Source organism: Oncorhynchus clarkii, chromosome 4 (assembly GCF_045791955.1).
Source record: "Oncorhynchus clarkii lewisi isolate Uvic-CL-2024 chromosome 4, UVic_Ocla_1.0, whole genome shotgun sequence".
Classification (NCBI taxonomy): domain Eukaryota; kingdom Metazoa; phylum Chordata; class Actinopteri; order Salmoniformes; family Salmonidae; genus Oncorhynchus; species Oncorhynchus clarkii.
Window position 1 is genome coordinate 82063154 of NC_092150.1, and position 15322 is coordinate 82078475.

The 15322-nt window shown below is 49.3% G+C and overlaps 1 protein-coding gene across 1 annotated transcript in view; it reads right to left on the reverse strand.

Annotated features, from left to right (window-relative positions):
* LOC139407362 (brain-enriched guanylate kinase-associated protein-like) overlaps positions 1-9330 on the reverse strand; it is a 44740-nt gene extending 35410 nt beyond the window's left edge. Inside the window, exon 1 of the mRNA XM_071151080.1 lies at positions 9261-9330. The gene's annotated coding sequence lies outside the window, so the exon portion shown is untranslated. The remainder of the gene's footprint in view (positions 1-9260) is intronic.
* Between the last annotated feature and the right edge of the window lie 5992 nt (positions 9331-15322).

Here is a 15322-nt window from a genome sequence, read left to right on the forward strand (position 1 = left end):
CCCTCCACCTTGCCACCCCTCCATCTCTCCACCCCTCCACCCTCCACCTCTCCACCCCTCCACCCCTCCATCACTCCACCTCTCCACCCCTCCACCTTGCCACCCCTCCACCTCTCCACCCTTCCAACTCTCCACCTCTCCACCCCTCCACCTATCCATCACTCCACCTCTCCATCCCTCCACCTTGCCACCCCTCCACCTCTCCACCCCTCCATTTCTCCATCTCTCCACCTCTACACCCCTCCACCTCTCCATCACTCCACCTCTCCACCTCTTCATCACTGCACCCCTCCACCCCTCCACCTCTACACCTCTCCACCCCTCCAGCTTGCCACCCCTCCATCTCTTCACCTCTCCACCCCTCCACCTCTTCATCACTCCACCCCTCCACCTCTTCATCACTCCACCCCTCCACCTCTCCACCCTTGCATCTCTCCCTCACTCCACCCCTCCATCTCTCCACCACTCCACCCCTCCTTCTCCCCTCCTCTCAAACCCTCCATCTGTCCATCACTCCATCACTCCACCCCTCCACCCCTCCACCCCTCCACCTCTCCATCACTCCACCTCTCCACCCCTCCACCCCTCCACCTCTCCATCACTCCACCTCTACACCCCTCCACCTCTCCATCACTCCACCTCTCCACCTCTTCATCACTGCACCCCTCCACCCCTCCACCTCTACACCTCTCCACCCCTCCAGCTTGCCACCCCTCCATCTCTTCACCTCTCCACCCCTCCACCTCTTCATCACTCCACCCCTCCACCTCTTCATCACTCCACCCCTCCACCTCTCCACCCTTGCATCTCTCCCTCACTCCACCCCTCCATCTCTCCACCACTCCACCCCTCCTTCTCCCCTCCTCTCAAACCCTCCATCTGTCCATCACTCCATCACTCCACCCCTCCACCCCTCCACCCCTCCACCTCTCCATCACTCCACCTCTCCACCCCTCCACCCCTCCACCTCTCCATCACTCCACCTCTCCACCCCTCCACCTCTCCATCACTCCACCTCTCCACCCCTCCACCTCTCCATCACTCCACCTCTCCACCCCTCCAGCTCTCCACCCCTCCACCTCCATCACTCCACCTCTCCACTCCTCCACCTCTCCATCACTCCATCACTCCATCTCTCCATCACTCCATCTCTCCATCACTCCACCTCTCCACCCCTCCATCACTCCACCCCTCCATCTCTCCACCTCTCCATCACTCCACCCCTCCATCTCTCCATCACTCCACCTCTCCACCCCTCCACCTCTCCATCCCTCCACCTCTCCATCACTCCACCTCTCCATCCCTCCACCCCTCCACCTCGCCACCCCTCCACCTCGCCACCCCTCCATCTCTCCACCCTTCCACCTCTCCATCTCTCCACCCCTCCACCCCTCCACCCTTCCACCTCTCCATCTCTCCACCCCTCCACCCCTCCACCCTTCCAACTCTCCACCTCTCCACCCCCCCACCCCTCCACCTCTCCACCCCTCTTCCTCTCCACCCCCCCACCCTCCACCTCTCCACCCTTCCACCTCTCCACCTCTCCACCCCTCCACCTTGCCACCCCTCCACCTCTCCACCCTTCCACCTCTCCACCTTGCCACCCCTCCACCACTCCACCTCTCCACCCCTTCACCTCTCCATCACTCCACCTCTCCACCTCTTCATCACTCCACCCCTCCACCCCTCCACCTCTCCACCTTGCCACCCCTCCATCTCTCCACCTCTCCACCCCTCCACCTCTTCATCACTCCACCCCTCCACCTCTTCATCACTCCACCCCTCCACCTCTCCACCCTTGCATCTCTCCATCACTCCACCCCTCCACCTCTCCACCCTTGCATCTCTCCCTCACTCCACCCCTCCATCTCTCCACCACTCCACCCCTCCTTCTCCCCTCCTCTCAAACCCTCCATCTGTCCATCACTCCATCTATCCACCCCTCCATGTACTCGTCTACCTCGGTAGACGGATTAGCTGTCAGGAAAGCCCAGGCCCAGACTCAGCATTAAAGGAGAAAGCCCTAATGGCAGGCTCAGACTCAGCATTAAAGGTTGGTGAGCCCTGAGTGGCTGCCTGGCTGACTCATGCACAGTGGCATATAATGGATTCCAAGGGAAGCCAGGCTTCCCCCCAAATTCGCAAGAGGCTGAATGTATCTCACCGGTAAAGCATCTGAGCGAAACAGCACCTCTCTGCCTCTGTATGTGTAGCCCATCTATCTAATGCTGTCTGGTCAAAAAAAGTGTGACATTGTTGCTGCCCCTAGCATTGAATGCAATGGCCTCCCTTGATCATTTTTAAAATAAAATAATAGCCAATCAGTGTTGAGCTAAACTGAGTGAGCTCAGCTGTGAATGGTCTCTGCGCCAGTTTGAATTTGGCTTCACACCAATCACAACACATCAGAAGCCAAACGCCATTGACAGAAAAAAACTTGAATTGTTGCATGATTTCGTTGTTGCATTGACCTTCATTGGCCAACTAGCTAGCTAAAACCACCCCTTTCCTAAATTAGCCTTGGAGGGAGATAGGGATTTCAACCTGTGTATTTACTTCATTCTCCTACTGGCCAATGATTGTAACAGTGATTCTGATCCAACCACAAATGAATACACTGTGCCCCCGGCCTAAGAGGATGGATGTTCAGTATGTAACTAGACATAGTAGGCTAATGTTAACTAACTGGCCTGGCACGTCGTTGCCCATGAAAGGAAGTGAGACTAGCAAGCAAGAATGTTAGCCAGGTAGCCTAGAACAACAAAAACTAAAAGTGTGTACTGTTTGACAAAACCATAGACCTTTTAGGCAACATGAAAGAGGAGGATGGCATAGCAGCAGAAGGAGGAGCAGTAGCAGGAGGAGAATAAGTAGAAGCAGGAGGAGTAGCAGGAGGAGGAGGAGCAGTAGCAGGAGGAGGAGGAAGAGGAGCAGAAGTAGTAGGAGCAGGAGGAGGAGGAGCAGTAGGAGGAGGAGGAGGAGCAGTAGCAGGAGGAGGAGGAAGAGGAGGAGGAGCAGTAGTAGTAGGAGCAGGAGGAGGAGGAGCAGCAGCAGGAGGAGGAGGAGGAGCAGCAGTAGTAGGAGGTGGAGGAGCAGTAGTAGGAGGAGATGGAGCAGTAGTAGTAGGAGGAGGAGCAGTAGAAGGAGGAGGAGGAGCAGTAGCAGGAGGAGGAGGAGGAGGAGGAGCAGTAGTAGGAGGAGGAGGAGAAGGAGGAGGAGGAGGAGCAGTAGGAGGAGGAGGAGGAGCAGTAGTAGTAGTAGGAGGAGGAGCAGTAGGAGGAGGAGGAGGAAGAGGAGGAGGAGGAGCAGTAGTAGTAGTAGGAGGAGGAGGAGGAGCAGTAGTAGGAGGAGGAGGAGGAGGAGGAGGAGGAGGAGGAGCAGGAGCAGGAGAAGTAACAGTAGCAGCAGGAGGAGCAATAGCAGGAGGAGGATCAGTAGCAGTAGCAGGAGGAGAAGTAGCAGTAGCAGGAGGAGAAGTAGCAGTAGCAGGAGGAGAAGTAGAAGTAGCAGGAGGAGAAGTAGCAGTAGCAGTAGCAGCAGGAGGATTAGTAACAGTAGCAGGAGGAGAAGTAGCAGTAGCAGGAGCCGAAGCAGGAGGAGAAGCAGAAGCAGCAGGAGGAGGAGCAGTAGCAGGAGGAGGAGCAGTAGCAGCAGGAGGAGGAGCAGTAGCAGCCGGAGGAGCAGTAGCAGGAGGAGGAGCAGTATCAGGAGGAGGATAAGTTGAAGCAGGAGCAGTAGCAGGAGGAGAATAAGTAGAAGCAGGAGCCGTAGCAGAAGGAGGAGCAGTAGCAGGAGCAGGAGGAGGAGGAGCAATAGCAGGAGGAGGAGGAGGAGCAGCAGTAGTAGGAGGTGGAGGAGCAGTAGTAGGAGGAGATGGAGCAGTAGTAGTAGGAGGAGGAGCAGTAGAAGGAGGAGGAGGAGCAGTAGCAGGAGGAGGAGGAGGAGGAGGAGCAGTAGTAGGAGGAGGAGGAGAAGGAGGAGGAGGAGGAGCAGTAGGAGGAGGAGGAGGAGCAGTAGTAGTAGCAGGAGGAGGAGCAGTAGGAGGAGGAGGAGGAGGAGGAGGAGGAGGAGGAGGAGGAGGAGCAGTAGTAGTAGTAGGAGGAGGAGGAGGAGCAGTAGTAGGAGGAGGAGGAGCAGGAGAAGAGGCAGTAGCAGCAGGAGGAGCAATAGCAGAAGGAGGATCAGTAGCAGTAGCAGGAGGAGAAGTAGCAGGAGGAGAAGTAGAAGTAGCAGGAGGAGAAGTAGCAGTAGCAGTAGCAGCAGGATTAGTAACAGTAGCAGTAGCAGGAGGAGAAGTAGCAGTAGCAGGAGCCGAAGCAGGAGGAGAAGCAGAAGCAGGAGGAGGAGCAGTAGCAGCAGGAGGAGGAGCAGTAGCAGCAGGAGGAGGAGCAGTAGCAGCAGGAGGAGCAGTAGCAGGAGGAGGAGCAGTAGCAGGAGGAGGAGCAGTATCAGGAGGAGGATAAGTTGAAGCAGGAGCAGTAGCAGGAGGAGGATAAGTAGAAGCAGGAGCCGTAGCAGAAGGAGGAGCAGTAGCAGGAGGGGGGAGCAGTAGCAGGAGTAGGATCAGTAGCAGGAGGAGGATCAGTAGCAGGAGGAGGAGCAGTAGCAGCAGGAGGATAGGTAGAAGCAGGAGCAGTAGCAGGAGGAGGAGCAGTAGCAGGAGGAGCAGTAGCAGGAGCAGGATGAGCAGTAACAGGAGAAGTATGAGCAGGAGGAGGAGAAGTAGCAGGGGAGGAGGGGTAGCAGCAGGAGGAGCAGTAGCAGGAGGAGCAGTAGCAGGAGGAGAGGTAGCTGGAGGAGCAGTAGCAGGAGGAGAAGTAGCAGTAACAGGAGGAGTATGAGCAGGAGCAGGAGGAATAGGAGCAGGAGGAGCAGGAACAGTAGAAGAGGGGGTATGAGCAGGAGGAGTAAGAGCAGAAGGAGAAGTAGCAGAGCAGGAGGAGAAGTAGCAGCAGGAGGAGGAGCAGCAGGAGGAGCAGGAGTAGGATGATGAGCAGCAGGAAGAGCAGTAGCAGCATGAGCAGGCTGCCTGTGTGTGCCTTGCCTTCTGACAGACAGAGCCACAGAGCCACGACCATAGACGATCGCCAGGAGTGGTTTCCTTACCACATAACTTGACCAGTTATAGCAGGGCTATTAAACTGTCAGTAGTACTGTTGCTTGTCCTTCCTACCTGGCTTACTAAAAGTAACTACACTTATTAACTGATGGACCAGATCTGAGTCAGGCTCTGATCAGAGGGCCTGTGTCACCTATGGTTGCCATGGTGCTGTGAGGAGACCTTGGCTGAGAACTCTGTTGAGTGATGATCCATGGAGTTGCAGGACTGATGATATAGCTAGCTAGCTAATCTAATCTGAATGATCCATCAACACCTGAAAAACACATTTTCATATTTTTATTCCAGCTTGGTTTCTGGAAAGATGTGGACTGCGGTGTGAGGGGATGACAGACGCTCACCTCACAGGACACTGTTGCTGATTACTGCTGAGGTGTGATGGTCTCTTGGGCGTTTATAGCTACTAAATTACCACCTAGGCGGGTGCTACACGTTCAATGGTGGATGTTCCAGCCTACCTACAGAGGAGCTGTGAATGACAGAGGGGCCTGTCTGACTGATGTTTCTCACACCCTGGCTTTACCATTAACGCCTCCTCCACTCAAGCTACTCCTTTACTGAAATGCATCATTGTCTGGCTGTGGAAGATCAACTGCCAGCTCCCTGAATGTGATTTTTTAAAAGAGATTTTACGATTCCGTATGAAAAGCACTATGTATAATTTTAAAATTCTTCTTCTTATTCTTATTTTGACCTAAGCAGGAAAAACTCCTGTCCCCACTTCCCAGTAGGCCCTGTCTGTAAGACCAGTGGTAGCGTGGAATTAGAATGTCCAATTAGCTCTATTCCTACGGGTGGTACAGTCCCCACAGTGGACCCACACCTGAGAGCATTGATCCACTCAGAACAAACCTACCAGTTTCCCTTTCCCAACTTCTTCATTACCAACAGCACTGGGCTAGTTACCGGGAGAAGGGATTTCCTACACTGTTGATGGTACTTAGCTGAAATAATGGATTTCCTACACTGTTGATGGTACTTAGCTGCAATAATGGATTTCCTACACTGTTGATGGTACTTAGCTGAAAGAAGGGATTTCCTACACTGTTGAAGGTACCCTGGAAGGGATTTCCTACAGTGTTGAAGGTACCCTGGAAGGGATTTCCTACACTGTTGAAGGTACCCTGGAAGGGATTTCCTACACTGTTGAAGGTACCCTGGAAGGGATTTCCTACACTGTTGAAGGTACCCTGGAAGGGATTTCCTACACTGTTGAAGGAACCCTGGAAGGGATTTCCTACACTGTTGAAGGTACCCTGGAAGGGATTTCCTACACTGTTGAAGGTACCCTGGAAGGGATTTCCTACACTGTTGAAGGTACCCTGGAAGGGATTTGGGATCAACGGAAAGTGGGAAACCTGATGGCGCCAATGTCGAAAAACAACATGAGCAAAAAAACGACATGAGCGAGTACACACACACAACGGAAAACAACACACACACACACACAACCGACGGAAAACAACACACACACATACACATACACACACATACACATGCTGTTCTGAAATTAACACAGCCTCCACTCGCAGGCATATAAAACCTGTTATGGTGCCGAGTAAACCCCACAGGGAATTCTCCATTCTTTACCGGAATGTGATTTGTTTTCCCAAAGTTACACTTGTGTTGAGATGCAGAACTTATTCTGGCAGAGGATGACGGAGTCACAGATTGTGAAAACAAGTCATTTTGTCAAAAGGAGGACATGATACGTTTTGCTTTTCACACATTATGAAAACAGTGGTTTGTTAATCCAAATGGCAGGATATGTTGGAAAATATAAGATACTTGGACCCAGTGAGATACAAAAATACACTAAATAAGGTTCAAGTCATTAAAAATAGAACACACTCACAATGAGCTACCAGGCCTTCACAACACACTGTTAGTGACTAACTCAAATGGACAACAACAATACAAAAGATTTGCCAGGAGGCCTGCGTGTGAGAGAGGAAGATGGAGATAGAGTTGTAGAGACAGAGAGAGAGAGAGAGAGAAAGAGAGAGAGCGAAAGAGAGAGAGAGAGAGAGCGATAGAAAGAAAGAAAGAGAGATAAAAAAAGAGAGAGAGAGAGAGTGAAAGAAAGAAAGAAAGAGAGAGAGAGAGAGAGAGAGAGAGAGAGAGAGAGAGAGAGAGAGAGAGAGAGAAAGAGAAAGAGAAAAGATCAACCCCTGGCAGGCCTGTCTTCTTCTGCAATGAGCCATTCACCGTGTTTGAGTAAATCATTAGCGAATAGCCATCCAGCCCAGTCCATTCGAGCCTGGGAGACAGTCTCTAACCCAATTCACTTCTTTTGCATTTAACACTGCATGACTCCTCACTCCTACACACCATGACAGGGCCATGGGGCCATACGGAGCTCTCTCTCTCTCCCTCTACCTATCCCTCAAATTTGTCTCACAATAAAATATACATTTACTACAAAAGACGGAGGTCAAAATACATACAGGAAATTTGAGCCAGAATAAGGGGTTTATGAATGTATTGTAGTGTTTCAAAAATTGTACAACTGCCTTCATTTTGCAGGACCCCAGGAAGAGGAGCTGGGGGGGATCCATAATAAATACAAATACAAATGAGGACACACATTGAAGAGATTTCAACACATTTCATCATTTTCATTTTCATTGTCTGGTATACTTGGGAGGACTGAGGTCACTGGGACAGGAGCGCTGAGTGATTCACTCTGGGGGTTGGTGTCAAATCTGTAGGCCCATGTCTCTTTTTCTCGTTACCCTACTACTCTATCTCTCTGGGGTTGGACAGCCACAGGTGACTGTAAATAAGAAGGGATTGAACCACAGTTCCTGCTCCTGATGATTAAATGTGTCTTTAAGTCAATCATGTATTGTGAAGACAAAGAAGAATTTCCAAACTTTATGGACCATATTTTTTTTAATCTAGAATGGAGTATAATTTTCTAGTCCATCGTAATGTAGATTTGGCACTTGTGTCGTTGTACTGTATAATTAAAGAGCCAAACGGTTAGCGGCTAACGTCGGTCACAGAGGTGATGATAATCAATACAGGGTGTTGGTAAAAACAGCCCATCAAATGAATTGACCCTCCCTGGCATTTAAAAAAGACATTTAGCCTCACTCATCTGAAAATCATTACACCATATAGCCAAGGTATATAGTACTATGTGTTCCAGGTTATATCCAGGCTATTTCCAGGCTATCTATAGGCTATTTCCAGGCTATTTTTTAAATGAAGGACCGGTTGAACAAAAACTATTCTGACAGTAAGATTGTAGCTGATCTGATGGAAAGTTAATAGCAAAATGATGGAGGGAAGAGCAATACCATTTTAAAGAGGTATAAGAGGGTGGTTTTATTTCTCCCAGAAAATACAATCGTAATAGCATTAAACATGGTACTAATTTAATAACATCAGAGGGGTATGGGAGGTTTATAAGAAATGTTCATAGGATAAAAAGCGTTGGATAGCTAAATATCCATGTCAATCAATCAATCAATCAATCAATCAATCAAATGTATTATAAAACATCAGCAGCTGTCACAAATCCTTTACAGATCCCCAATGCAGAGGCAGAATCACAGGGGATAGAACAACTCACTAGAAGGCAGGAGTCTAGGAAGAAACCTAAAGAGGAACCAGGGTAAATAGCTATTTTTCTCCCTCTAAATGACCGTACACTGAAAAGGAATTTGTGGCTTCCCTGAAACTACAGGTGACTTCCCAGAATTATATCAGACATATCAGAGTGATAAAGCACTACAGGAACATCCTAGTTCACTCAACAAACCTTTAAACACCTTTTAGCCAAGCCTTCTCTCTCGCTTTCAAAAGAGGAAATGTTTAAATACAATATACGCCAGTTCTTATTTGACATGTTGCCTGTATTGAACAATAAGCCTGAAAACAATACAGTGGTATAACTACTGTACCAGTGCAGTGGAACTACATGTTCTATTCAGGAATTTTACTACTATCCTTTGCAAAGAATGACATGTATGATCATTCCAAATACCATTCAAGCTCTAGGCTACACCGATGTAAAGCAAACGAAAACTGCGCAAACATACAGTAGCGATAAATCTCGCACACAGTGACACACACACACAATGCCAACCCCAGATCCCAATGAAAGACGTTCCCTCTGTTGAAGGAGCAGTACCTTCCCTTGGTGCTCACACAGAGTCTCATTGTGAATCGCTGGTGCTGGTGATGATGACACAGAAATCCTGCCTGCTGCCTCCACTCTTTGCTGTATGTGTGAGGGGAGTGGTGCTGAGTCTGTATGTGTATGTGTGTGTGTGTGCTGGGGCTGCTGGTGAAAGCCCTTCCGTGTGATCGAGGGCTGGCTTACCCAGGTTTGATAAGCTTGGAGAAACCCTCAGTAGCAGAGGAGAGGTGGAGAGAAGGAGAAGAGAGAGAGAGAGAGAGTGGGAGAGCAAGACAAAGACAGAGCGAGAGAGAGAGAGAGAGAGAGAGAGAGAGATGGAGGACTGGGCAGGCAGGGATAGAGGCACAACAAGCTCTCACAGTCTCACTTCAGAATCTATGTTTCTCAAACGTCAAATTTGGACATTTTTAAGGTTACATTTAGACATTAACTGAGAATTTTTAAGGTTAGGGTTAAGTTTAGGCATTAACTCCAAATGTTTAAGGTAAGGGTTAAGGTTTAGGATAACCTTCATTTAAAAACGATCAAAAACAACTTTCTATCGCTAGATTCAAACATGCGTCAGATCCTTACACTCATCCGCCATCCCCGTCCACAACACCCTAGCAAAACCGAAACCTACTTGAAGATAACAGCGCTCACTGTTGCCCCCTAGTGGCCGGTTTCCACGTCATCTCCCGACGTCCTCACACATGGATGGACGTGTAATAATGACGTGTATCATGGGTGACCTGGCTGAGGAGGCAGGTAGGGAATAATGGAGAGAGAATGTCATCTTACCTTATGGTATTCATCTCCTCATCAGGAACCTAAAAGAAAATCACAGGAGATTAGAGGAACAGAGGAGACACAAACACTCACTCACTCACACATTTCACTGAACACTTGCACTCTCTGTTTCCATCTCTGCTCTCTCTCTCTCTCACTCTCTCTTCTATCTCCATCTCCCTGTCTCTTTCCCTCCATTTGTCTCTCTCTCCTTCTTGCTCTCTCTCATGCAGAGAGCCCGTCAGGCTACAGAGTCTGTGTACATCTGTAAAGAGAACAATCCTGTCATATTAAGAGAGGGAGAGAGAAAGAGAGAGAGTGGGGGAGCAGATACATGGCAACTGCACCCCCCCCCCCCCCCCCATGAGAGTTGCTGGCAGTGACTCTGTATATGTATTGAGCTGAAGAGAAAAAAGAGCGAGAACAAAGAGAGAGTGGGGAGAGGGGAACAGGTGGCACCATCTGTTGAATTTCATATTATGTCACTAGGTGGTGGGGAGGAATGAGACTCTCACCAGGCGGTGGGGAGGAATGACACTCTCACCAGGCGGTGGGGAGGAATGACACTCTCACCAGGCGGTGGGGAGCGATGAGACTCTCACCAGGCGGTGGGGAGGGATGAGACTCTCACCAGGGAGTGGGGAGGAATGACACTCTCACCAGGCGGTGGGGAGGAATGACACTCTCACCAGGAGGTGGGGAGGAATGACACTCTCACCAGGCGGTGGGGAGGAATGACACTCTCACCAGGCGGTGGGGAGGAATGACACTCTCACCAGGCGGTGGGGAAGAATGACACTCTCACCAGGCGGTGGGGACGAATGACACTTTCACCAGGCGGTGGAGAGGAATGACACTCTCACCAGGCGGTGGGGAGGAATGAGACTCTCACCAGGCGGTGGGGAGGAATGACACTCTCACCAGGAGGTGGGGAGGAATGACACTCTCACCAGGAGGTGGGGAGGAATGACACTCTCACCAGGCGGTGGGGAGGAATGAGACTCTCACCAGGAGGTGGGGCGGAATGAGACTCTCACCAGGCGGTGGGGAGGAATGACACTCTCAACAGACGGTGGGGAGGAATGAGACTCTCACCAGGAGGTGGGGAGGAATGACACTCTCACCAGGCGGTGGGGAGGAATGAGACTCTCACCAGGAGGTGGGGAGGAATGAGACTCTCACCAGGCGGTTGGGAGGAATGAGACTCTCACCAGGCGGTGGGGAGGAATGAGACTCTCACCAGGAGGTGGGGAGGAATGACACTCTCACCAGGCGGTGGGGAGGGATGAGACTCTCACCAGGCGGTGGGGAGGAATGAGACTCTCACCAGGCGGTGGGGAGGAATGAGACTCTCACCAGACGGTGGGGAGGGATGAGACTCTCACCAGGCGGTGGGGAGGGATGAGACTCTCACCAGGCGGTGGGGAGGAATGAGACTCTCACCAGGCGGTTGGGAGGAATGAGACTCTCACCAGGCGGTGGGAAGGAATGAGACTCTCACCAGGCGGTGGGGAGGAATGAAACTCTCACCAGGCGGTGGGGAGGAATGAGACTCTCACCAGGCGGTGGGGAGGAATGACACTCTCACCAGACGGTGGGGAGGAATGAGACTCTCACCAGGCGGTGGGGAGCAATGAGACTCTCTCCAGACGGTGGGGAGGGATGAGACTCTCACCAGGCGGTGGGGAGGAATGACACTCTCACCAGGCGGTGGGGAGCAATGAGACTCTCACCAGGCGGTGGGGAGCAATGAGACTCTCACCAGGCGGTGGGGAGGGATGAGACTCTCACCAGGCGGTGGGGAGGAATGACACTCTCACCAGGCGGTGGGGAGGAATGACACTCTCACCAGGAGGTGGGGAGGAATGACACTCTCACCAGGCGGTGGGGAGGAATGACACTCTCACCAGGCGGTGGGGAGGAATGAGACTCTCACCAGGCGGTGGGGAGGAATGACACTCTCACCAGGCGGTGGGGAGGAATGACACTCTCACCAGGCGGTGGGGAAGAATGACACTCTCACCAGGCGGTGGGGAGGAATGACACTCTCACCAGGCGGTGGGGAGGAATGAGACTCTCACCAGGCTGTGGGGAGGAATGACACTCTCACCAGGAGGTGGGGAGGAATGACACTCTCACCAGGCGGTGGGGAGGAATGAGACTCTCACCAGGAGGTGGGGAGGAATGACACTCTCACCAGGCGGTGGGGAGGAATGAGACTCTCACCAGGAGGTGGGGAGGAATGAGACTCTCACCAGGCGGTTGGGAGGAATGAGACTCTCACCAGGCGGTGGGGAGGAATGAGACTCTCACCAGGAGGTGGGGAGGAATGACAGTCTCACCAGGTGGTTTAATAAATATAATGAATAATAATAATATAGCATTTAAAAAAATAGATAAATAATAGAAATAACAATAAGATAATGGTAAAAGTGAATAGTAAATATAATAAATAATAGGGACAATAAAAGGCTAAACATGGAAAATGAACATGCTACTATTATTAACACTAATACTACAACCATCCCTACTACTATCATTAACACAAGCAGAATTTCTACCTCTAATATCGCTACCTACCGCTTATTAAAACTATAGCTAACTTATCACTAAGTGTCATCATCACCATTATATCAGTACTACTGTAACGGTTTTCTTGCGGTGAAGTAGAGTCGGACCAAAATGCAGCCTGGTATTCTTGATACATATTTAATGATGATGAAAAAACTAACAATACAAAACAACAAACGTAACATGAAAACCTATACAGCCTATCTGGTGCAAACTAACACAGAGACAGGAACAATCACCCACCAACACACAGTGAAACCCAGGCTACCTAAATATGGTTCCAAATCAGAGACAATGACTAACACCTGCCTCTGATTGAGAACCATATCAGGCCAGACATAGAAATAGACAAACCAGACACACAACATAGAATGCCCACCCAGCTCACGTCCTGACCAACACTAAAACAAGGAAAACACACACGAACGATGGTCAGAACGTGACAACTACATCTACCATCATCATTACTACTGCTAATACTACCACCACCACCATAGTTGTACTGTTGGAAGGTGAACCTTCGCTCCAGTCTGAGGTCCTGAGCGCTCTGGAGCAGGTTTTCATCAAGGATCTCTCTGTACTTTGCTCCATTCATCTTTCCCTCGATCCTGACTAGTCTCCTAGTTCCTGCCGCTAAAAAACATCCACACAACATGATGCTGCCACCACCATGCTTCACCGTAGGGATGGTATAAGGTTTCCTCCAGACGTGATGCTTTGCATTCAGGCCAAAGAGTTCAATCTTTGTTTCATCAGACCAGAGAATCTTGTTTCTCATGGTCTGAGAGTCTTTAGGTGCCTTCTGGCAAACTCCAAGTGGGCTGTCATGTGCCTTTTACTGAGGAGTGGCTTCTGTCTGGCCACTCTACCATAAAGGCCTGATTGGAGGAGTGCTGAAGAGATGGTTGTCCTTCTGGAAGGTTCTCCCACTTTCTGAGTAACCATTGTGTTCTTGGTCACCTTCCCTTCCTGATGGCTCAGTTTGGCCTGGTGGGGAGAAGGGACTTGGTTTGACCTCTTGGTGGTTCCAAACTTCTTCCATTTAATGATGACGGCCACTGTGTTCTTGGGTACCTTCAATTCTGCAGTAACGTTTTGGTACCCTTCCCCAGATTTGTGCCTCGACATATTTTAAAATAAATGAGCAAACATTTCTAAAAACCTGTTTCGCATTGTTGTTATGGGGTAATGTGTGTAGGTTGACTAGGATTTTTTTCTTTATCCATTTTAGAATAACAAAATGTGGAAAAAGTCAAGGGGTCTGAATAATTTCCTAATAAACTGTCCATATTTGGCTGCAAGAGGAGCCATTGCTCCTTCGCCCATGAGAATGTTTTGGTTTTTCCTCTGGGTTTAATAAGACAACATTTTGAATACATTTGGTCATTTCTGCTAATAAAGAATCTCTTGGTGAGGAATATTTCTCACAGTAGAGGAGAAAGTGCATCTCTGTCTCTACCTCCCCTGTCATGCAGTGACCACATACACGCTCCTCTTTGGGTAGCCATGTCTTTTTATGTCTGCCGGTTTCTATTGCCAATCGGTGGTCACTCATCCTGAACTTGGTAAGGATCTGTCTCTGCTTCGTATCTCTAACAGAGTAGAGATAATTGGCCAGTTCATATTCTCTGTTTAGGGTCAGATAGCAATTTAGTCGGCTTTGAGATTCTGTTTAGCTTTTCCAGTATAGTAAACATGTTTATGTTTTGGTTATTTTGAGTAGTTATTTTAAAGCAGTGCTGGTGTCAGCTTGGTTGGATAGGTCCAACACCAGCTGACTGAGAGGGCTTGTTTCTGGGCTCAGCTGTTAGATTTGAAGTGCTTTAAATTGGAGACTTGAATTTGGACTCTCTCTCTCTCCCATCTCTCACTCTCTTTCTCTCTCTCTCTCTCTCATACTTGATGTATCAGGTCAGATTAGGCCTAGGAATCAATGGAATTCCCATCTCCATTCAGATTTAGAGTGCTGTGCTAACCAAGTGGCAGTAACACTTTAGGTTTGAGTTATCTCATGAATATTAGTAGAACCTCATTGTCTATTGTTTTTAATGAGGGAAAACACTGTTTAATATACCATGTAATATAAACCATGATGCATTCATTGAAAGATATTGTATCGTTTGTGTGTGTGTGTGTGTGTGTGCGTGCGTGCGTGAGTGCGTGCACATCTGTAATTAAATAATTGTTTTAATATACAGTACCATTCAAAAGTTTGGACACACCTACTCATTCAAGTAGGTGAGATGTTCTTTATTTGTACTTTTTTCTACTGTAGAATAATAGTGAAGACATCAAAACTATGAAATAACACATTTGGAATCATGTAGTAACCAAAAAAGTGTTAAACAATTCAAAATATATTGTATATTCTTCAAATTAGCAACCCTTTGTCTTGATGACAGCTTTGCACACTTTTAGCATTCTCTCAACAAGCTTCGTGTAGAAGGCTTTTCCAACAGTCTTGAAGGAGTTCCCACATATGCTGAGCACTTTTTGGCTGCTTTTCCTTCACTTTGCGGTCCAATTCATCCCAAGCCATCTCAATTGGGTTGAGGATGGGTGATTGAGGAGGCCAGGTAATCTGATGCAGCACTCCATCACTCTCCTTCTTGGTCAAATATTCCTTACACAGCCTGGAGGTGTGTTTTGGGTCATTGTCCTGTTGATATTCCCACTAAGCGCAAACCAAATGGGATGGCGTAGTGCTGCTGAAT